The sequence below is a fragment of the Apium graveolens genome, chromosome 9, assembly GCF_009905375.1.
Source record: "Apium graveolens cultivar Ventura chromosome 9, ASM990537v1, whole genome shotgun sequence".
In the NCBI taxonomy this organism is placed as follows: Eukaryota; Viridiplantae; Streptophyta; class Magnoliopsida; order Apiales; family Apiaceae; genus Apium; species Apium graveolens.
In genome coordinates this window covers 107,477,952-107,498,741 of record NC_133655.1, presented here as the reverse complement: position 1 = coordinate 107,498,741, position 20,790 = coordinate 107,477,952, and the positions used below count along the sequence as shown (strand labels likewise).

Sequence of the window (20,790 nt, the reverse complement as noted above, 5' to 3'; positions counted from 1 at the left end):
GATTGGCTTCTGTATCACTAGGAAGCATTCCTGGTGGTCGATTCAATAAGGCATTAGCAATTTGCCCTATTTGGTTCTCCAAAGTCTTGATAGAAACAGCTTGGCTTTGGCATATAAGAGCCTGGTTTTTGCACATAAGCCTCAACTCCTCTAATTCAGATTTTTCATTCGAAGATAGACCTGCATCATGAGTTTGTTGTTGAAGTTGGAGTTGTTGCTGAAAACCAAGAGAGTTGAACAGCTTATTTCCAAACGGCTGGAATGGCTGTTGCATCACATTCTGATTGTTGCTCCAGCTGAAGTTAGGATGATTCCAGTTGTCAGGATGATAAGTGTCTGGAACTGGTTGTTGCGATCTCTGAAAGTTGCTCACAAACTGAGCTGAGTCGCTAGATATAGCGCATTGCTCTATCGCATGCGGACCTGCACACAGCTCACAAACACTAATTATCTGCTTAACACCATAGTTAGCCAGAGAATCGATCTTCATAGACAACGCCTTTAGTTGAGCAGTGATAGCCGTAGCTGTATCCACTTCAAGAACTCCTGCTACCTTGCCCTGTGGATATCTCTGGGTTGGATACTGATATTCATTAGCAGCCATCAGTTCAATTAGATCATAAGCTTCCTTATAGCTCTTTGCCCATAATGCTCCGCCTGATGCTGCATCGAGCATGGGTCTGGACTGTGCTCCCAACCCATTGTAAAAACAATTGATGATCATCCAATCAGGAATTCCATGATGAGGACACTTCCTAAGCATCTCCTTGTAGCGCTCCCAAGCTTCACTTAGCGATTCTCCCGTTTGCTGCGCAAATTGAGTAATAGCATTCTTGAGTGCAGCTGTCTTCGCCATAGGGAAGAATTTAGTAAGAAACTTCTGAGCAAGATCTTCCCAAGTAGTAATCGAACCAGCTGGTAGAGAGTGTAACCAGCTCTTAGCCTTGTCCTTCAGAGAGAATGGGAACAGTCTCAGCTTCACAGCATCTTCAGAAACACCGTTGAACTTGAAGGTGTCGCATATTTCAATGAAATCCCTAATGTGTGTATTGGGATCTTCCGTTGGAGAACCCCCAAACTGGACTGAAGTCTGTACCCATTGAATTATGCCAGGCTTGATCTCAAAGGTATTAGCTGTGATAGCTGGCCGTACAATGCTAGATTGAATGTCATTGATCTTGGGTTGAGAAAAATCCATCAAGGCTTTCGTTCGTGCTGCTGGATCTCCCATTGTAATGAGTACCTGAAACACAAACAAATAAACCGTGAAAGTAAAAGAATCCGAGTCAGTGAACTTTAACGACCACTGATGACAAGCACATAAACTAAAAATTAACACCGAGTCCCCGGCAGCGGCGCCAAAAACTTGTTAGTGCGAAAACACGCTAATATTCACGCAAGTATACGCGTTCACAAGTAGTATAAGATATAAATCAGATTCGTTCCCACAGAGACTGGTTTAGGTTAAGTTCAATTTATGCACCTATGCAACAATGTATGGTTATCGCTCAATGCTAAGACAAATAACAAATTGGGTTTTTATTAAACTAAGAGATTATACTAAATAACATTAACTAAGAGAATTGAAGTTGAATTAATATATATGACAAACATGGGATTCTAACTTCATTAAATACTTTGTTCAATAACCTTCTCGTTCTTAACCTTAGCATGTGATGGTGAGGACACTAATCAGATAACACGAAACTGATAAACGCCAGCTTTCGTTGCACGAGTACCATTCTACCAGACATCCACAAAAGAGATAGAAGCTGAATAGGCACCAATTATATTGAGACCCTATATGTCTATAGAATTTGACAACATAACGATTTAAGAACAAGTTATCTATCTTGATTACATAGGGCAAGTAAAACGGTTAGAGTTACCTACGAATCATGTATACACATACAAGAACCTATGCTAGCATGGCAAGTTCTAAACCTCTATATTCACTGTCACTTCAATAGAGATTAACACGCTATCTTATATGTTAGCTATGCACATAAGACGAATAAGCACAACCAATACTAGGATATCATACAATCAATACACACCAAGATATTGAAATAATTAATTATTGAAATCCATAAGTAAATTCGTTAAAATCCCATGACAACGATTAGCCCATAATCGAACTCATCATCACCATGGGTTCCATGAAAGCATGGTATAAACAAGGTCTTAATAAACTAAATAATAATCAAAGTACGAATAAACGAGATCTAGGTTCAACAAGAACGGAAACGAGCATCCAAAGTTACAACTAATTCAAAGAATCACAAGTTGAAAATAAGATCTTCTTTTTCGGAGTTGTTCTGTGCTTCTAAGCCTTCTCCTTGGTATCACAATCTTCCCGGATGATGAAAACCCTTTTTTTTAAGTATATATACGCCCCTAGTGGACCTGAACCCTTAAAATCGTCAAATTCTACTCAAAAAAGGCCTTTTCAGTGAAATCAGCGACCAGCCGCCCCCTGAGCGGCCGCTCAGCTCTCCTGAGCGGGCGCTCAGCTCTCTGAGCGGGCGCTCAGCTCTGCTGAGCGGGCGCTCAGCTACTGACTGGGAAAAATATTCTGATGAATCTTGTTTTGGCCATAACTTGAGTTCTACTCGTCAGAATTAGGCGATTCAACTGCCCACGCGAAGCTATTGAGATTCTCTACAACTTGACAATGGCCTTGGCTTCCAATTCTGATCACTTTTCATCATATTTCCTTTAAAAGCTCTTTTCTTCATTTAACTGATACCTGAAATGCAATAACACAAAAACACATCAAAATACCAACAACTTGAGTCCAAAACACCAATTTAAGCTTGTAATAAAGCATTCCAAGTGGATATAAAATCCACTTATCATCAACACCAAAGGAAAGTATCACTATCTTCACCTATCGTTCAAGTGATGTTTATTCTGAACCCCATTATGCAAGTTTTTTACGTTATTCTAATTCCAGAATAGTTCAGTATTTCACATATCCAACTGCTTATGATGATGCAAGTATTGCTTTTCTATTCTCAGTTCAGAGTAGATAAATGTTTTACATATCGATGAGTTAAATGTTTATCATGCAGTACTCTCTGCTATTCTAAGTTCAGAATAGTTAAGTATTTTTACTTATCCAAATATTGATTTATAAATTTTTTATTTTTTTAGAAAAAAATGGTTTTGTTGCGAGTATTATTGTCAAGTGAGTGGGGAAATAAAATTATTAAGGGTGTCGATTATTATGACCCCTTTCAATAAAATATTTTAATATTGGATGGTTACTGGTTGCGTAAGAGGCCAAGTCACCAGTCCAACGCGAGCTATTATATGAAAGTATAATATCTTGCTAGGTGAATATATGCCTTTTGTGGATATCATATAGGTACGATATGGTTGTGGGATACCAGTACCTATATTTACGGTATGGCTGCGGGATACCGGTGCTGTTTCGTGACTCATCATCAGGAACAGCATAGTGCATAATTGGTTCCAATCTAAATTGCTAAATTATTTTTGATAATCATATAATAAATGATTTATCAAGTGTTTTGTTTTGGATAAAATGTGAAATTCGGTTTCTGATTGATGTTGATACTTAGTTTGCTGTTAAATATCAAAGGTGGTATTAATATATATGATTAATGTTGACTTCAGTATGGGATGTTGTGAGCATCTAAGTTAGTATTGATATCTAATTTGACGTGACAACAAAATACGTATTGATATCATGATTGGGGTTTTGAGTAAATTGGATATGAAGTTTATGATTCAGTCCATAATCACTGTTTCATGTTGTTGTTTACGATATTTTCGTAAACATTATTTTATGAGTTTTATTTTTATCAAAGATTCAAAGTATTGTTGAATCATTTTTGCTCAAAAATATCAAAAAGGGTTTCGAATACAAATGAGGAACCAATTCTGGGATTCCTTAACAAAATTTTCTGATTCAACAATTATGAGTTTAAATGTTTTTCTCAATTGCTGATGTCGGTTTTTATATCAAAAAACCATTTATATGTCATACTGAACTTGCTGAGCATTTCTTTCGCTCGTACTTGCATGTTTTCAAATTTAATCTTCTAGTGAGGATTAGTTTGCGATATTTAGCCGCGTAATTCGAGAAAGCAAAGAAGAAGCTTTTGGAAGGTGGTTGTTTCAGGGTTTTCCGACTAGTGTAAGTTTTGTTATGTAAAGTTGATTATATTATATTATTATATTATAGTTGTGTATTGTATAGATGGGACTAGTATACTTCTTTTCGAAGTTATACTAGCGGGTTTAGTGTTGAGCTGGAATTTGTTGAAAAGGGTTTTAAAAGAAAGTTAACAATGTGTTATTCCTAAACAATCTAACAAAGAATTATAGAAGGGGGGTTGAATGTAATTTTGGCTTCTTTTTTATTTTAAAAATAGCTTTACTATAAATATATAACTGTGTTTGATTTAGCAATGATGCGGAATGAAAGTAATAAAGAAATCAAAACATAAAGTAATTAAATACAAGTACTTAAAAACTTTCTTGTGGATTGAACTTTTCCACTAGAGGTATATATTAATTAGGTAACTCTGTGTTATAATGTTGTACACAGCTGCTTACAAGTTGAACTCACAAGAACAGAGAAATTCTTTACATATATTACTTTTTCTATTTCTCTGATAATTGCATACTAACTTGGATAATAATCTACTTGCTACACTTGGTTTATATATCACCAAGTTACATGATAAAGAGACAAACAAATAAGATAAAATATTTCTAGTCTAATCTCATGCTTTTTCATTTCTCAATCCAGCATCTTTGAATATCTTCAATTTAGCATGGAAATGGAAATGCTTCTTTGTTCTCTAAAACCTATAATTAGGCTGCCATATTCCATTTGCATACACTCAACGCATGTGACTGTCAAGTCACTATCAACGGCTCTTTTGAATTTGATCATCTGTTGAATACTTCATCGGATCATCCGTTAGGACTATGGTTGATCATCCATTGAAACTTTGGTTGATCATTCGTTGAGATTATGTTGGGAATATGTTGTGAACTTGATGATTACATTAACAAAACACCTTAGTAGATTCAACTTAGTGTAAAATGTAGCACTCGACAGATAATCAGATATAGTCCCGACGGATGACTCAATATAGTCCCAACGGATGATGATTTGACATCCATCGAGTGAGTAGCTTATGTAACAATAAGTCATGTAGCACATTTCTGCAAACACCTTTGTATAGATTCTGTAGTAGCATAAAAGTCACGTTGACTTTAATTAGATATGCAGAATAGGTTGATTAATTGTAAATATAAGATGTCTTGTAATTCTGCATAAAAGAAATGAAGTCAGGTGTCAAATAGCTACCCGACGGATGATCAACAAAGCTACCCGACGGATGACCAACAAAGCTACCCGACGGATGATCAACAAGGCTACCCGACGGATGATAATCATGTACCTGACGGATGATCAATTCAAATATCTGTTGACAGTGACAACACAGTCACATGCATCGAGTGTTTGCAAAAGGAATGTGGCAGCCTATTCAGCTGGATTTTTGAGAACAAAGAAGCATTACCATTTCCATGATATTATGAAGATATTCAAAGACGCTGGAATAGAGTAGTGAAGCAACATGGTATTAGACTTGATAGGTTTTGTTTTATTATCTTGTCTTATTACTATGTAATCTTGGTGATATATAAACCAAGAGTAGCAAGTAGAACAAGAAGACTAAGCAAATACATTCTCAGAGAAACAATTGTAAGCTGAATTATGTAGCATTTCTCTGTAAGTTTAGTTGTTCATATTTGTAAGCAGCTGTGAGCTATTCAAGCTTCACAGGGTTCTCTTGATATATTTATATATCTCTGGTAGATGCATTCAAATCGACCAAAAAAATTTTAAAGACTTGTGTTTTTAATTACTTGTGTTTTGATTTATCTAACTCTTCATTCCGCACTTTGCAAATCAAACACTTATATATTATTGAGTTAGAACCATTTTTCTCTAATCTTAAAAAGTAGCTAGAATTACATTCAACCCCCCTTCTGTAATTCTTGTTGTATTATTAGGGACTAACAATTGGTATCAGAGCAAGCTCTTGAAGCACAAAAAGTTTAAAGATCACAACAAACAGCAAGATGAACAAGAAGGATGTTGGAGTCAAGATTCCTTTTCTGGACAAAGATAATTATCATCACTGGAAGGTAAAGATGCATCTTCGTTTACTTTCTCAAGATGAGGCCTATGTGGATTGAATAGAGAGAGGTCCTCATGTACCAATGAGAGCTGCAACTGGAAAAGAGCCATCAGTTCCCAAGCCAAGGCATGAATGGTCAGATCCTGATATTGAACAAGTCAGGAAAGACAAGAAGGGCATGAATATTTTATTCAATGGAGTTGATGGTGATATGTTTGACAAAATCATCAATTGCAAGACATCCAAGGAGGTTTGGGACACCATTCAAATAATCTGTGATGGCACTGAACAAGTTAGAGAAAACAAGATGCAGTTACTGATTCAGCAATATGAGCATTTCCACTATGAAGAAGGTGAAACTCTCACTAATATCTTTAGTAGATTTCAAAAGATACTAAATGCTCTGAAGTTGCATGGAAGAGTCTACCAAACCAAAGACTCTAACCTCAAATTCCTGAGATCCTTTCCAAAAGAATAGAAACTAATGACAGTCTCCTTGAGAAATTCACAAGAATACAAGGAGTTTACACTAGAGAGACTGTATGGCATTCTAAAGACTTATGAGCTTGAAATAGAGCAAGATGAAAGAATGGAGAAAGGAAGAAAGAAAGAAGGGTTCTTTGCACTGGTTGCTGAGTTAGAGAAACAGAAGGAGATGAAGATAGAAGCTGTTGAGTCTACTTCAAAGGTCTGTGAAAACAAGGGCAAGGTGCTGGTAGCAGAAAATGAAGATTCTTTGAGCCAAGATGATATGGATGATATTGATGAACATCTTGTATTTCTTTCCAGAAGATTTGCCAAGCTCAAGTTCAAGAAGAACTTTGGAGCAGCTAAGCCAAATAGAAACATGGTGGATAAATCAAAATTCAAATGTTTCAAATGTGGCTTGGCAGGGCACTTTACTAGTGAGTATATAAAATCAGATTCCAGCAAGAAAAAGCTTGAGCCTGTGGATTATAAACAGAAGTATTTTGAGTTGCTCAAACAAAAGGAAAGGGCTTTTATTACACAAGAAAGTGACTGGGCAGCAGATGGTCTGGATGTGGATGAAGATGTCAGCTATGTCAATCTAGCCCTAATGGCCAAGTCTGATGAAACAGAGACAATTTCTTCAAGTAATCAGGTAATCACCACTAACCTTGCATATTTATCTAAAGCTGAGTGTAATGATACAATAAATGACATGTCTACAGAATTATATCATTTGCGTGTTACACTCAAGTCCCTCACTAAGGAAAATGCTAAAATCAAAGAAAACAATTGGTTTTTAAGTGAGAGGAATAATATGCTAGAGTCTCAGTTTATTGAATTTGAAAAATTGAGAATAGAATGTAAGATTGATAAGGAAGAATTAACTGAGTCCTTGAAGAAAGAAGAAATTTTGAAGAAGCAGCTTGATCGTGAACAGGAGGTGATTAAGGCATGAAAATCATCTAGAGATGTCCATGCTGAAATCACCAAAGTTCAAGATATTGAGTACTTCTGTGATGCAGCCAGGAAAAAGAGTAAAGAGAAGCTAGAATCCAATTTGGTTAAAGGATTGCTAACAGATGTGGACTCGACGGATGGTGAGAGTCATCCGTCGGATAATCAAAAAGGTTATCCGCCGAGTGACATAAATCCTCATCTGTTGGCTGTGAGCAAACCTGTGAGTAAAGCCAAACTTGCCAAGTTAAATGAAAAATATGGATCAGTTTCCAAAAACTTTATTTCAGGAGAATCTAGTCATGTGAAGAAGGAGAAGAAAGTGAATATTGGTCATCTGTCCATCAAATAATTGAATGACAGACTAGAAAAGATTGAGGTTAAAATAGAAGCTAAAAAGAAAAATAATAGAAATGGGAAAGTAGGAAATAACAAACATAACAACTACACACCTGATAAGTATGCTCCTAAAAAAATATGTGTTAAGTGTGGTAGTGTTAATCATCTGTCTATTAATTGCAAACTTGTCATGCCTACTTCCATGATTGTATCACCTTCTTTTCCCAACATGAGTGATATGCCTTCTATGCCTTTGAATGCTATGTCTGCTCAGAATATGAATGCACAATTTGCTAATATGTCATTTGCACCTAATCCTTATTATGCTACACTGAATATGCCTCAAATGCCATTTAGCATGCCCTACTGGAATAACATGTTTGCAAATAGCATGTCATTTCCTGTTAATCAAAATATGCATGATAATTCTGTTTTAATAAATGGTTTCAAAGGTCCAACTCAGATGACTAAGGATGAATCTGATATCCCCAAGTTAAATGAGATCAAACCTAAGAAACAAACGAAGAAAGCTAACAAGGCAGGACCCAAGGAAACTTGGGTACCAAAACCAACTTGATTTGATTTTAAATGTGTGCAGGGAAATAGAAAGAATCTGTGGTACTTGGATAGTGGTTGTTCAAGACACGTGACTGGAGATTCTACCCTGCTCACAGAGTTCAAGGAAAGAGCTGGTCCAAGTATTACTTTTGGAGATGACAGCAAGGGTTATACTGTGGGATATGGCTTGATTTCAAAAGACAATGTCATCATTGAGGAGGTTGCCTTAGTGGATGGTCTCAAGCACAATTTATTGAGTATCAGCCAGCTTTATGATTAAGGCAATTCAGTAACCTTCACTACAGAAGCCTGTGTTGTGACAAACAAGAGGAGCAACAAAGTGGTTCTCACTGGAGTGAGAAAAGGAAATGTGTACCTAGCTGACTTCAACTCATCAAATGCAGAATCTGTTACTTGTCTTCTCAGGAAAGCAAGTCAAGATGAAAGTTGGTTATGGCACAAGAAGCTATCCCATCTAAACTTCAAGACCATGAATGAGCTTGTAAAGAAAGAATTGGTTAGAGGTATTCCTCAAGTGGAGTTTTCTAAGGATGGACTGTGTGATGCTTGCCAAAAGGGAAAACAAATCAAAGCATCATTCATAAATAAGCTTGATTCAACAATTGAAGAACCTTTGCAACTGCTACACATGGATTTGTTTGGACCAGTCAATGTGTTGACCATCTCAAGGAAAAGATTTTTCCTAGTAATTGTAGATGATTTCTCAAAGTTCTCTTGGACATATTTCCTAAAGTCTAAAGATGAGGCTAGTGAAATCATCATCAATCACATAAGGCAAGTCAACAATCATCCTGATTTCAAAGTTAGAAGAATCAGGAGTGACAATGGAACTGAGTTTAAGAATTCTGTTATGAGAGTGTTTTGTGAAGAGAATGGGATTATGCATGAGTTTTCGGCAGCAAGAACTCCACAACAAAATGGAGTAGTAGAAAGAAAGAACAGATCACTTATTGAAGCTACAAGGACAATGCTTGAAGAATCAAAGTTACCAACATATTTCTGGGCTGAAGCTGTAAATACTACATGCTACACTCAGAATATTTCTTTGGTTAATCAGGAAAAATGTATGACTCCCTACCAATTGTTCAAGAACAAAAAGCCAACTCTAAATTTTCTTCATGTCTTTGGCTGCAAATGTTATATCTTGAGAAATCAAACTGATCAAAATGGGAAGTTTAATGCTAAAGCAGATGAAGGAATCTTTGTTGGATATGTTGTTGGTAAAGCATACAGAGTCTACAATCTGAGAACCAACATTGTTATGGAATCAATACATGTTGTGTTTGATGATAAAAAGATTGAAGGACTACAAGATGGAGATTATCATGAAAGCTTCAAGTTTGACAATGTGGAGATGGTTAGTGATGACAGTGATGATGAAAGTGATCAAGAAACTATAACTAAGGAAAGTGCAGAAAAATCTACTACCAATAAAGCTAATAACTCAACATCCATCGAGTTACAAAATGCTTCATCCGTCGGTAGACAATCTGCATCATCCATCGAGAGACAATCAGCTCATCCGTCGGAACTCAAAATTCACTATCTTTCGGGTCATCAAAAGAAGCTGAAAGTCAAAATAGATCACTTGCAGAAAGTTCCCCTTTCTCAAATCATAGATTTACAAACTCAGGGGGGAGTTGCTAATAATCAAAACTCAATCACACATCAAGACAACAATGAGGCCTCTTCATCTAGAGCTAATCTACCTCAACAAAGAAAATGGACCAAGGATCACCCATTTGAGCTCATCATTGGTGATGCATCTTCTGGAGTTTAAACAAGGAGAGCAACTCAAGAAGAATGTCTATATAGCAATTTCCTATCTAAGGAAGAACCAAAGAAGGTAGAAGAAGTTTTGTTGGATCCTGATTGGATTTTAACTATGCAGGAGGAGCTAAACCAATTTGAAAGGAACAATGTATGGAAGCTGGTACCCAAGCTTAAAGGAAAGAATCCAATAGACACCAAATGGGTATTCAGAAACAAGATGGATGAAAATGGCATAGTAGTCAGGAACAAAGCTAGATTGGTTGCTAAGGGCTATTGTCAACAAGAAGGAATAGATTTTGATGAAACCTTTGCTCCTGTTGCAAGACTTGAAGCCATCAAAATCTTCTTAGCCTATGCAGCCCATGCCAATTTTAAGGTCTATCAAATGGATGTCAAGAGTGCCTTTCTAAATGAAGATTTGGAGGAGGAATTCTATGTCAGTCAGCCTCCTGGTTTTGAAGATCCAAATCTACCTGATCATGTATACTATCTTTTAAAAGCACTATATGGATTGAAGCAAGCACCTAGAGCCTGGTATGACACTTTATCAAAGTTTCTTTTAGAGAATCACTTCACTAGAGGTACTGTAGACAAAACTTTATTCTTTAGAAATGTTAATGGCTCTAGTATACTTGTTCAAATTTATGTAGATGACATTATTTTTGGCTCTACAGATGAAAAACTTTGCAAAACGTTTGCCAAATTGATGCAAAGTAAGTATGAAATGAGCATGATGGGAGAACTAACTTACTTTCTTGGTTTGCAAGTTAAGCAAGTTAGTGATGGAATATTCATTAGTCAAACTAAATACATTTATGATCTTGTCTTATTTGAGTTGGGATTTAAGTAAGGGGAGCTTAACAAGAAGGGTAAGAATGTTTATTATGCTAGATTTCTAATGATGCTTGCTAACCACCTCTCTGAGGATATTGTGCTTGAGAACCCAACCAACAAATTAGATTGTTGGGTTCAAGAAAGGAGAATAATTGCATATCTCAATAGAGCAGATCATCACAAAGAGGTGCCACTCTTCTACTTTCCTGTAATGGAGGCAACTCGGGTAAGTGAGGTAATTTCAACTGTCTCTACTCTTCCAACCTCAACCATTTCTTTGCCTTCTAGTGCAGCAGTGGCATCTGTGTCAATGACCAGACAGATGCCTACCCAAGCTACCAAAACCAAAGTTTCAAAACCAAAGACAAAGAAAGCCCCATCTGGTGTCTCTCAAAAGATGTCAGTTGTAAAATCCACTAAACACAAAGAGGGGAGTGTGAAGGTGGGAAAGAAAGGTGAGGGACAGGGTGAAAATCAAAGAAGCCCTAAGGATAAGGATGGTGAGCATAGTGTACCCAAACCAAGTCACACCAAAGTTTCCCAACAAACTGTGGCTGTTAATAAGGATAAAAGCTCAATTCTATTTTCATCCTCCCAAAAGGATGTAACTATTAAAACAAGCTCTCAACCAGGAGCACTGAACAAAAGGGGTAGGGACAAAAGTTCACCATAAACCTATATAAGAAAGAAGAAATCTAAAACCCTTGGGGATGCACAGGGTACACACACAGTGCAAACTGGAGCTAAAGACCCAGTCACTGCACCATCTCAAAGTCAAATTGATGTGGCTCCAACAAATGTGGAGTCACGGCCAAAATCTGTACAAATTGAAACACCTCAAACACCAAATTCTCCCACACAATCTTTGGATGTTGACATGATTCAAACATCACAACCATATTCTCCATCTTTAACTCTGTTGGAGAAACCAAAAATCCATGCAAGTGAGCATCATCTTCTAGATGATTTGTTGGCTCACTTGCCATTTCTTTCTGAGACTGTTGAGACATCTGTGCCAAAATTTTCATCAATCTGCACAGCCACAATAGTTTCCACTCCAAACTCATTCATTTCTACTCACTCGATGGATATTGTTCATCCATCGAGTAGTGATTGTATCCCGACGAATGTGCCTAACAGCAGTCATCCGTCGGATAGTCAAATTACTATCCGGATGGATATTTCTCATCCGTCGGGTGTCTCTGCACAACTCCAAAGTTCAACTATAGTCACAAGTGCAGATGACTAAGTAATTGTGCAATCACTATTAGGATTGAGGAAAGGTAGTGACATGAGTGAGAGTCTGGGTTGCTCCCAGGAAAAAGGAGAGAAAAAGAGTGATCCAATGCAGTCCATTTCTTCAGGACTGGCAAAAGTGAGTGTGAGGAGTCCCACCTTAGATGGTGAAGGTGAGAGTGTGAGGGTGGGGAGCCAAGGTGAGACCTTGATGCAAGAAAAGAGAGATAATGAGAGAAATGCAGGTACTGGAGATATAAGGGTGGATGTCATTGTAAGTGAGTTAATGAATGTCCAGGATGCAGACATGGAGGGACTATCTCAGAAAACTCAAGTTGTTTTAGATTCCACTTCCTTAGATGCTGAGACATTTACTCACCCTGTTCCAGCCTATCAACTTCTAGCTAGACAAGGCAATGACAATGCAGAAAGGATGCTAAACTTGGTGAACACCACACAGTCCATGCAAAGAGCTAAGGATGCCATCACAGCTTTGCCTTCAATAGCTGGTGATGTTGATTATGAGACTGGTGGTTCAGAAGAATTCTTAGGAGGTGAGGGTGGAGATAGTGAAGAAGAGCCATTGGACATAGGAGAGAAGTAGGCCCTAGTTCAAGATCAGGCATGCCATCTTGGGCATTTTCAAAGCAATGTGATGAACACTACTTCAAGACAACCCTGATTTAACTTATAAATCAGACAAATTCTGCTCTTCAAACCACCACAAATGCCAGCACCAAAAAGCTCCTTCAAGCACATCTTGCTTCTCTGCAACTACAACAAATCCATGGTCTTTAACATGCTCAAGATGTCAACACTATCAAAGGTGATATTGATCAGATGAAAAAGGACATTTCTGACAGGATGGACTCTAAACTTCTGGAAGCTACAATGCTTGACATTAAGTGATAACTCAGGAAAAATTCTGATCTTGCCACAAAGATAGATGCCTTGGATACAAGAATGACAGCAATGGAAGCATCTCTTATAGCAATCCATCTACACCAAGCTCAACAAACAGACTTGCTTCAGAAACTGGTGGCTGCACAAACCTCCTCCTCTACTCAGCTTGATGATAACAAAAAGGGGGAGAAAGAGAGTTCAAGGAGTGAGGGGGAGCAAAAGGTGCTCAACATTCAAGTCAATAAAGCAATTGTGCCAACAATTGCTTTCACAAAGCCACCAGCTAAAGATAGCATTGATCTAATTAATGAAGCAGCAGCCACTTTGAGAGCAGCTGAGAAGAAGTAGTTTAGTACAATAAAATGGGAGAAAATTGATGAGGATATTCAAAAAAAATTTGGTCTAGCAAAGAAGCCAGAAAATAAGCCATTCATCACTCTCAAGTCAGGCAAATTTCTGTGAATGAAATGAGCATGAACTATCTGGAAAGAGGCCAGACATCCTGCATCAAGTCTCCAAAGGCAGATCTAATCATAAAGCCAAAGGTGAACTACCCAAAATCTTTACTAAAGAATCCTTTGGACACAGTGTATGAGACACCAAATCCTGATGAGAAGAAACTGTTGTCAAGATCTATTGCATTCTACAAGGATCCGGCTGATTCAGCATTGAAAAGGAGAATTGCAAAGATTTTCAGAAATGGTAAGGAAATTTTTGTGGTGGTTGGACACCCCCAATTTGTTGAAACAAAAAGGGAAGAAAAGGCAAGATTGAAGCAAGAAAAGAAGTAAGTTGCTCTACATACTAAAAAGCTCAAACAAAAGAAGGAGCAAGCTTCTATCTTGGCCAAGTTGCAAGCTGTGAAACCCACACAACAAATTTCTGCACAACCATCTGTCATTGCTGAATCTCAAGATCAAATAGTGCAAGATGAACCTCCAAAGACAAAGAAGCCAAGGTACAAGCAAAGAATCAAGAGAAAATTGGATTTCAGTGATGAGGAGATGGAAGGATACTTTCCCAAAGAGTCTACTTCTACAACAACTCAAACATCCATACCCTCTGTGGCACATGAAGAATTCAAGATAGATCCATCCAAGAATTTCCATGGTGAACCTATCATTCAAAGGATGAACCAATCGAATGGGATAGTCTACCAATTCCTGAACTCAACCTACCACATTGTATGAAGCCAAAGAAAACAAAGACCAGGGCAGTCAAGAAAGTGAAGCCCTCAACTCTCAGATCCAAGTCCCTAACCAAAGCTAAAACCAAGGTCAACAAGGGAGATATCATGTATATCTATGACATCAAGGAATTCTCTGATCTAAACCTCTATCTGGATGAACTGGAATAAGTTAGAGGGATTGATGCTTACAGGAATCTACCTGAAAGGTTAGTATTCAAGTACAAGGGAGGAAAAGAGATATCATGGCCACTTCACAGGATTCTTCAAGAGAGCCAATCTGTACTGATAAAAGTTTATTCATCCTTTAAAAAAACTTTGGATTCAATGTGATAACTAAAAGATTAGTTCTAAAGAGGATTGAAGAACTGAGGAGTTTTAGAGCCAAAGATGCACTCCCAACGACTCTAACTATTCCTTATACAGGGAGTAGAGTGCATCTAAGGCCCTACTGGCTAATGGAATTCATGGATGATAAGGGAGTTAGAAGATTTTTCAGATTAGAAGACCAGTTGAGCATCTCTAGCAATGAAACTCTTCTGGAAATGCAAGGAATGCTAGATCTTTTAGAATCTGATGAACTTGAATTCCACAGATAGCTCCAAAATCAGATAGAAGAAAACTACAGGAGGCTTGGGAAAAAATCCAGACAATCAAGGAAATAGATCAATCTGCTCAGACTAGAGGAGCACCTTGAAAATGATTGTGAGCAAATCTTTGTACACTTTGTCTTATAAATTTTTCAGTAACTAATGCAGCACTTTTTAGTTTTATCTACTACTTTTAAAATCTGTATTTTTAGAGTGTTTTTTTATCATCAAGTTTCTCTTAATTTATGGCTACAATTCTAGTAGACATAAATTGGGGGAGATTGTTGGGAACATGTTGTGAACTTGATGATTACATTAACAAAACACCTTAGTAGATTCAACTTAGTGTAAAATGTAGCACTCGACGAATAATCAGATACAGTCCCGACAGATGACTCAATATACTCCCGACGGATGATGATTTGACATCCATCGAGTGAGTAGCTTATGTAACAATAAGTCATGTAGCACATTTCTGCAAACACCTTTGTATAGATTCTGTAGTAGCATAAAAGTCATGTTGACTTTAATTAGATATGCAGAATAGGTTGATTAATTGTAAATATAAGATGTCTTGTAATTATGCATAAATGAAATGAAGTCAAGTGTCAAATAGCTAACCGACAGATGATCAACAAAGCTACCTGACGGATGATCAATAAGGCTACTCGACGGATGATAATCATGTACCCGACGGATGATCAATTCAAACATCTGTTGACAGTGACAACACAGTCACATGCGTCGAGTGTTTGCAAAAGGAATGTGGCAGCCTATTCAGCTGGGTTTTTGAGAACAAAGAAGCATTACCATTTCCATGCTATTATGAAGATATTCAAATATGCTGGAATAGAGTAGTGAAGCAGCATGGTATTAAACTTGATAGGCTTTGTTTTATTATCTTTTCTTATTACTATATAATCTTGGTGATATATAAACCAAGAGTAGCAAGTAGAACAACAAGAAGACTAAGCAAATACATTCTCAGAGAAGCAATTGTAAGCTGAATTATGTAGCATTTCTCTGTAAGTTTAGTTGTTCATCTTTGTAAGCAGTTGTGAGCTATTCAAGCTTCACAAGGTTCTCTTGATATATTTATATATCTCTGGTGGATGCATTCAAATTCACCAAAAAGTTTTTAAAGACTTGTGTTTTTAATTACTTGTGTTTTGATTTATCTAACTCTTCATTCCGCACTTTACAAATCAAACACTTATATATTATTGAGTTAGAACCACTTTTCTTTAATCTTAAAAAGTAGCCAGAATTACATTCAACCCCCCCCCTTCTGTAATTCTTGTTGTATTGTTACGGACTAACAGATTATGGCTGATCATCCATTGAAACTTTGTAAAGCATCTGTTGAAGCTTTAGCTGATCATCCATTGAAGCCTAGTAAAACATCCGTTGAGACTGTCTTCATGATAGTTAACTCCATTTCATTTATACAAGATTACAAGGCATCTGATATTTACAATTAACCAACCTATCTTGCATATCAATCTAGTAGTCAACATGACTTTAATATTCTACAACATCTAGTTCACTAAGGCATTATAATATGCAGGAATGTGCTACTTAACTTATTATTACATAAGCTACTCTTTCAACGGATGTTAATGTGATCATCCGTTGAAAACTACAAATTCACTAAATGATATCTACTAAGTGCTTTGTTTAACTTATCATCAAGTTCACAACATATTCTTAATAAAATGTATTTATGAAAATTTAGAATTCTTGTTTCTAGAACTGTAACCTGAAAAGATCCTGGTGTAGTTTGGGGTCACAGATGCTATATTTGAGTTGCTGGCATTTATTTATTGATTAAACAGGTTATTTCGGATTGAGATTTCATCGTGACGACCAAATCTTCTGACCCCGGGTTTGGGGGCGTTACAGGTTGGTATCAGAGCTGAGGTTATAGTAAATTAGAAAATAGAGTGTGTAGGAGTGTGTATAGCTATGTGAGGATGCTTGAGCTCATATCAAGTTCATGTTGGACTATTGGATATAGTACCAACGAGTAAGTTAAGATAGGCGCATTCGTTTGAGATGGTTGTGTTGAGTTGGACAAAACTCCTGGCAGATCCAACTTCTACTATGGAATCTTTCGAGGCTACTATAATTTGACGATGATGAAGATTATCGATATCCATGGAACATGAAGAAGTGTCTAGAATCGGATGATGAGTCAACAAAAAAGTTCAAATAGAAGATAAGTATTAAGACCTTAGAAATACCTTCTCTTTCTATAACTTCTTTTGGACATCTCTCAAAAAGAGGTATTTGTTAGAGGATATATTCCCTACACCCGGTTAGCCATTTTATGCCAGAATCTTGTATTCTGGATTTCATTTTTCTCCGGAAATATTAGCTTTAAAACCTTTTCAGTTTTGATCCAAGAATTGCATTAACAAGTCATTTATTAGAAACCCTTGATTATTCATTTGATTTTGAATTCATTTTATACTCTCTTATTAGAAACCCGAGAAACCCTTGTCATACTATTTTTTTTGTACAAATAAGGAGAGTAAGTTATGATTCGAACTTGTGTGTGCACAAGTGACTTGTGATTATAAATGATTAAAATAATGCTAGAACTTTCAACTTTTTTATTATTATAATTCAGTCTGCAACATCATTTCCAAATCAAGAATTGCTTAAAAAATCATATAGAATATTAAAAAGAGTATAAAGTGTTAGATATATTTGTGATGTCATGTCTAATCTGATTTGTTTAGTTTCAGAACTTAGTATCAGATCTTAACTGGAAATCAGAATGTACTGAAGATAGGAAGTTATCAGAACTTAAGACGTCAGAACTTATATCAGGACTTAAGTGCAGGTACACTTCAGATAAGGAAAGCAGCTGATTTACAAGAGAGGATCTGGATTAAACAAGTAAAGATATGCATGAAGAATTGGACAGCTATAGGACTACATTAGATAATCTCTGATTGATGTATTTTAGGAAACATAACATATCATATCAATTAGGAGATATCTTATAACTGTGTAGTATATAAACACAGATTAGGGTTTACACTATATTTGTTATCATTCACGAGAATATTATTCATTGTAACCCTAACAGCTCTTAGTGATATCATACATCACTGAGAGAGTAGATTAAACCTACTGTAACAGAGTTTGATATATTGAATAAACTTGTTTTATGTTACATACTTGTGTTTATAATCGAATTGATTGAAGATATTATATTCAACCGCCTTCTATAGTATCATTGAGGCCTAACAAGTGGTATCAGAGCCAATCTGTTAAGCTTACAAAAAGTTAAGATCCAAACAAACAATCAATCATGTCTGATCAAGCAAAAATACCAGACCCTCAAGAACCTACAAAGGTTCAACCCATTCAAAACACCAGTAGCTATAAAACCATTAGGGTTCCTTTGCTCAGGGTGTCTGAGTACCCTGTATGGAGTGTGAAGATGGCCATATTTCTGGAAGCTACAGATCCAGAATATTTAGACAGAATTTATGATGGTCCACACAAGCCCACAAAGCTTTCTGTTACAGTTGGGAATGAGCCACAGAGGATGATTCCCAAAGAAAAGAGAGAATTCACCACTGAAGACATCTCTTCACTAGGAAAGGATGCAAAAGTAAGACACTTGCTTCATAGTGCACTTGACAATGTCATGTTAAACAGGGTGATTGGATGCAATACTGCAAAAAAAATCTGGGATGTATTGGAAGTGAGATGTTAAGGAACCAATGCCATCAAAAAGAACCGGAAGACAATACTCACAGAGGAGTATGAGCACTTTGACTCAAAATCTGATGAGTCACTAACTGATACATATGACAGATTCATAAAGCTGTTGAATGATCTGCCACTAGTGGATAAGGAATATGATCCAGAAGATTCAAATCTGAAATTCCTACTAGCTCTTCCTGAAAAGTGGGATTTGAAAGCTACTACAATAAGAGACAACTATGAACTTGCTGATATGTCTCTTGATGAAATCTATGGGATGCTCAAGACTCATGAACTTGATATGGAGCAAAGAAAGAAGAGGCATGGTGGGAAGTCTAAGACAGTTACTTTAAAGGCTGAAGAAAAGCCAATTTTCTCTAGGAAGGCAAAAGGAAAGGCTCTCATCATACAGTCTGATTCAGAGTCATCAGATTCTGATGATGATGATTCAGAACCTGAAAATTTATCTGAAGTGGATGTTGATGCAGAGATGATGCAACGGTGTGCTCTTATGGTAAAGGGTATCATAAAGATAGCCTACAAGAAATTCAGAAAGGGTAAGAAGTTTTCCAGGAAAGGTGGAAGTTCTGACAAGAAAGGGTTCAGAAAGACTGAAGGCAAAGGAGTAAAGTCTGCAGAGGAGACAACTCAAATGTAAAATGCTACAATTGTGGTGAAAGAGGCCACATCTCTCCTAATTGCAAGAAAGGAAAAAGTGATAAAGGCCAGGCACTTATCACAAAGAAGAAAAATTGGGCAGACACTTCAGAATCTGAAGAAGAGGTGAACTATGCCTTAATGGCAAATGCTGATAGCAGTTCTGATGCTGCTAAACTAGAGGTACCTTTATCCACTCTTGCTTTTGATACAGAAGATATTACTGAGTTGAGATTATTTCTGAAAAACAATTATATTAGCTATAGAGATCAGACTTTAGAGAATGAAAGATTAAAATCTGAAAATCTAAAGTACAAAAATAGAAATAGCTATCTTGAAGAAGAGTTAGTCAAGATGAACATTATTCAGACAGAAAGAGATAATGTTGTGTATGTTAAGAATGAATTGCTTAAACAGAATGATTATCTAAAAACTGAATTAGAAAAGGAAAGAGAAATCATCAGGACTTGGACTAACATAGGAAAAACAACTCAGAATATTCTAAGTAGTGGAAACTGGAAAGAGGGGTTAGGTTATAAAGATGGTAAAAGTGAGAAAGGGACTTTTCCAATTAAGCCAAAGGTAAATCCTGTTAAATTTGTTGCAAAAACTGTTGTGTCTGATTCTGAAGAGATGAAAGACTCTAAAACAGAAGTCAAAGAAAAGTCAACTTCTGACAAATTAAAATAGGATAAACCAGCTTTGGTAAACATTGGCTTAATGACAAAGAAGCAGCTTAAGTATAAGCTGAAAGAGATTAAAACTGTGAACAAGGTAAAGGAAGCTAGGAAAAATAGGAATGGAAAGGAAGGTGTGAATAAAAGTAATAATTATATGCCTGTTCCTAATGCTCCTAGAAAGAAATGCTATAATTGTGGAAACTCTAACCATCTTGCTTCTTTTTGCAAAAAGAATAAAGATATAAACTCTTTACCTCATAAATCAGGAGTTAAGAGTCAGTCTGTTAGGTTTAAACCACAAAATCCTTGTTTTTATTATGGTAGTTTATGGCATTCTATTTATACTTGTAAGGAATATCATAGTTTGTACTATGATTATTATGAAATAAAACCTTCATTAAAGAAAGTTAGTGTAATTCCTTCTAGTGTAAATTATGATACAAAGTCTGATATAAAGTCTGATAAAAAGCATGTTAGCATAAACTCTGAAACTAAATCCGCTGCGAATGCTAACAAACTTAACAAGGCCAAAGGATCCAAGCAAGTCTGGGTCCTTATAACTAATCAATAGTGGTCTTTGTGATTGCAGGGCAATAGGAAAAACATCCTGGTTCTGGACAGTGGATGTTCAGGACATATGACTGGAAATAAAGCCCTGCTATCAGACTTTGTGGAGA

At 36.6% G+C, this 20,790-nt stretch overlaps 1 non-coding gene across 1 annotated transcript; it reads left to right on the top strand.

The window, feature by feature from the left end:
* Positions 1–734: 734 nt before the first annotated feature.
* LOC141687956 (small nucleolar RNA R71) lies at positions 735–841 on the top strand. Its single transcript, XR_012561430.1, has one exon. It is a non-coding gene; the product is annotated as a small nucleolar RNA R71 (small nucleolar RNA).
* Positions 842–20,790: the final 19,949 nt, after the last annotated feature.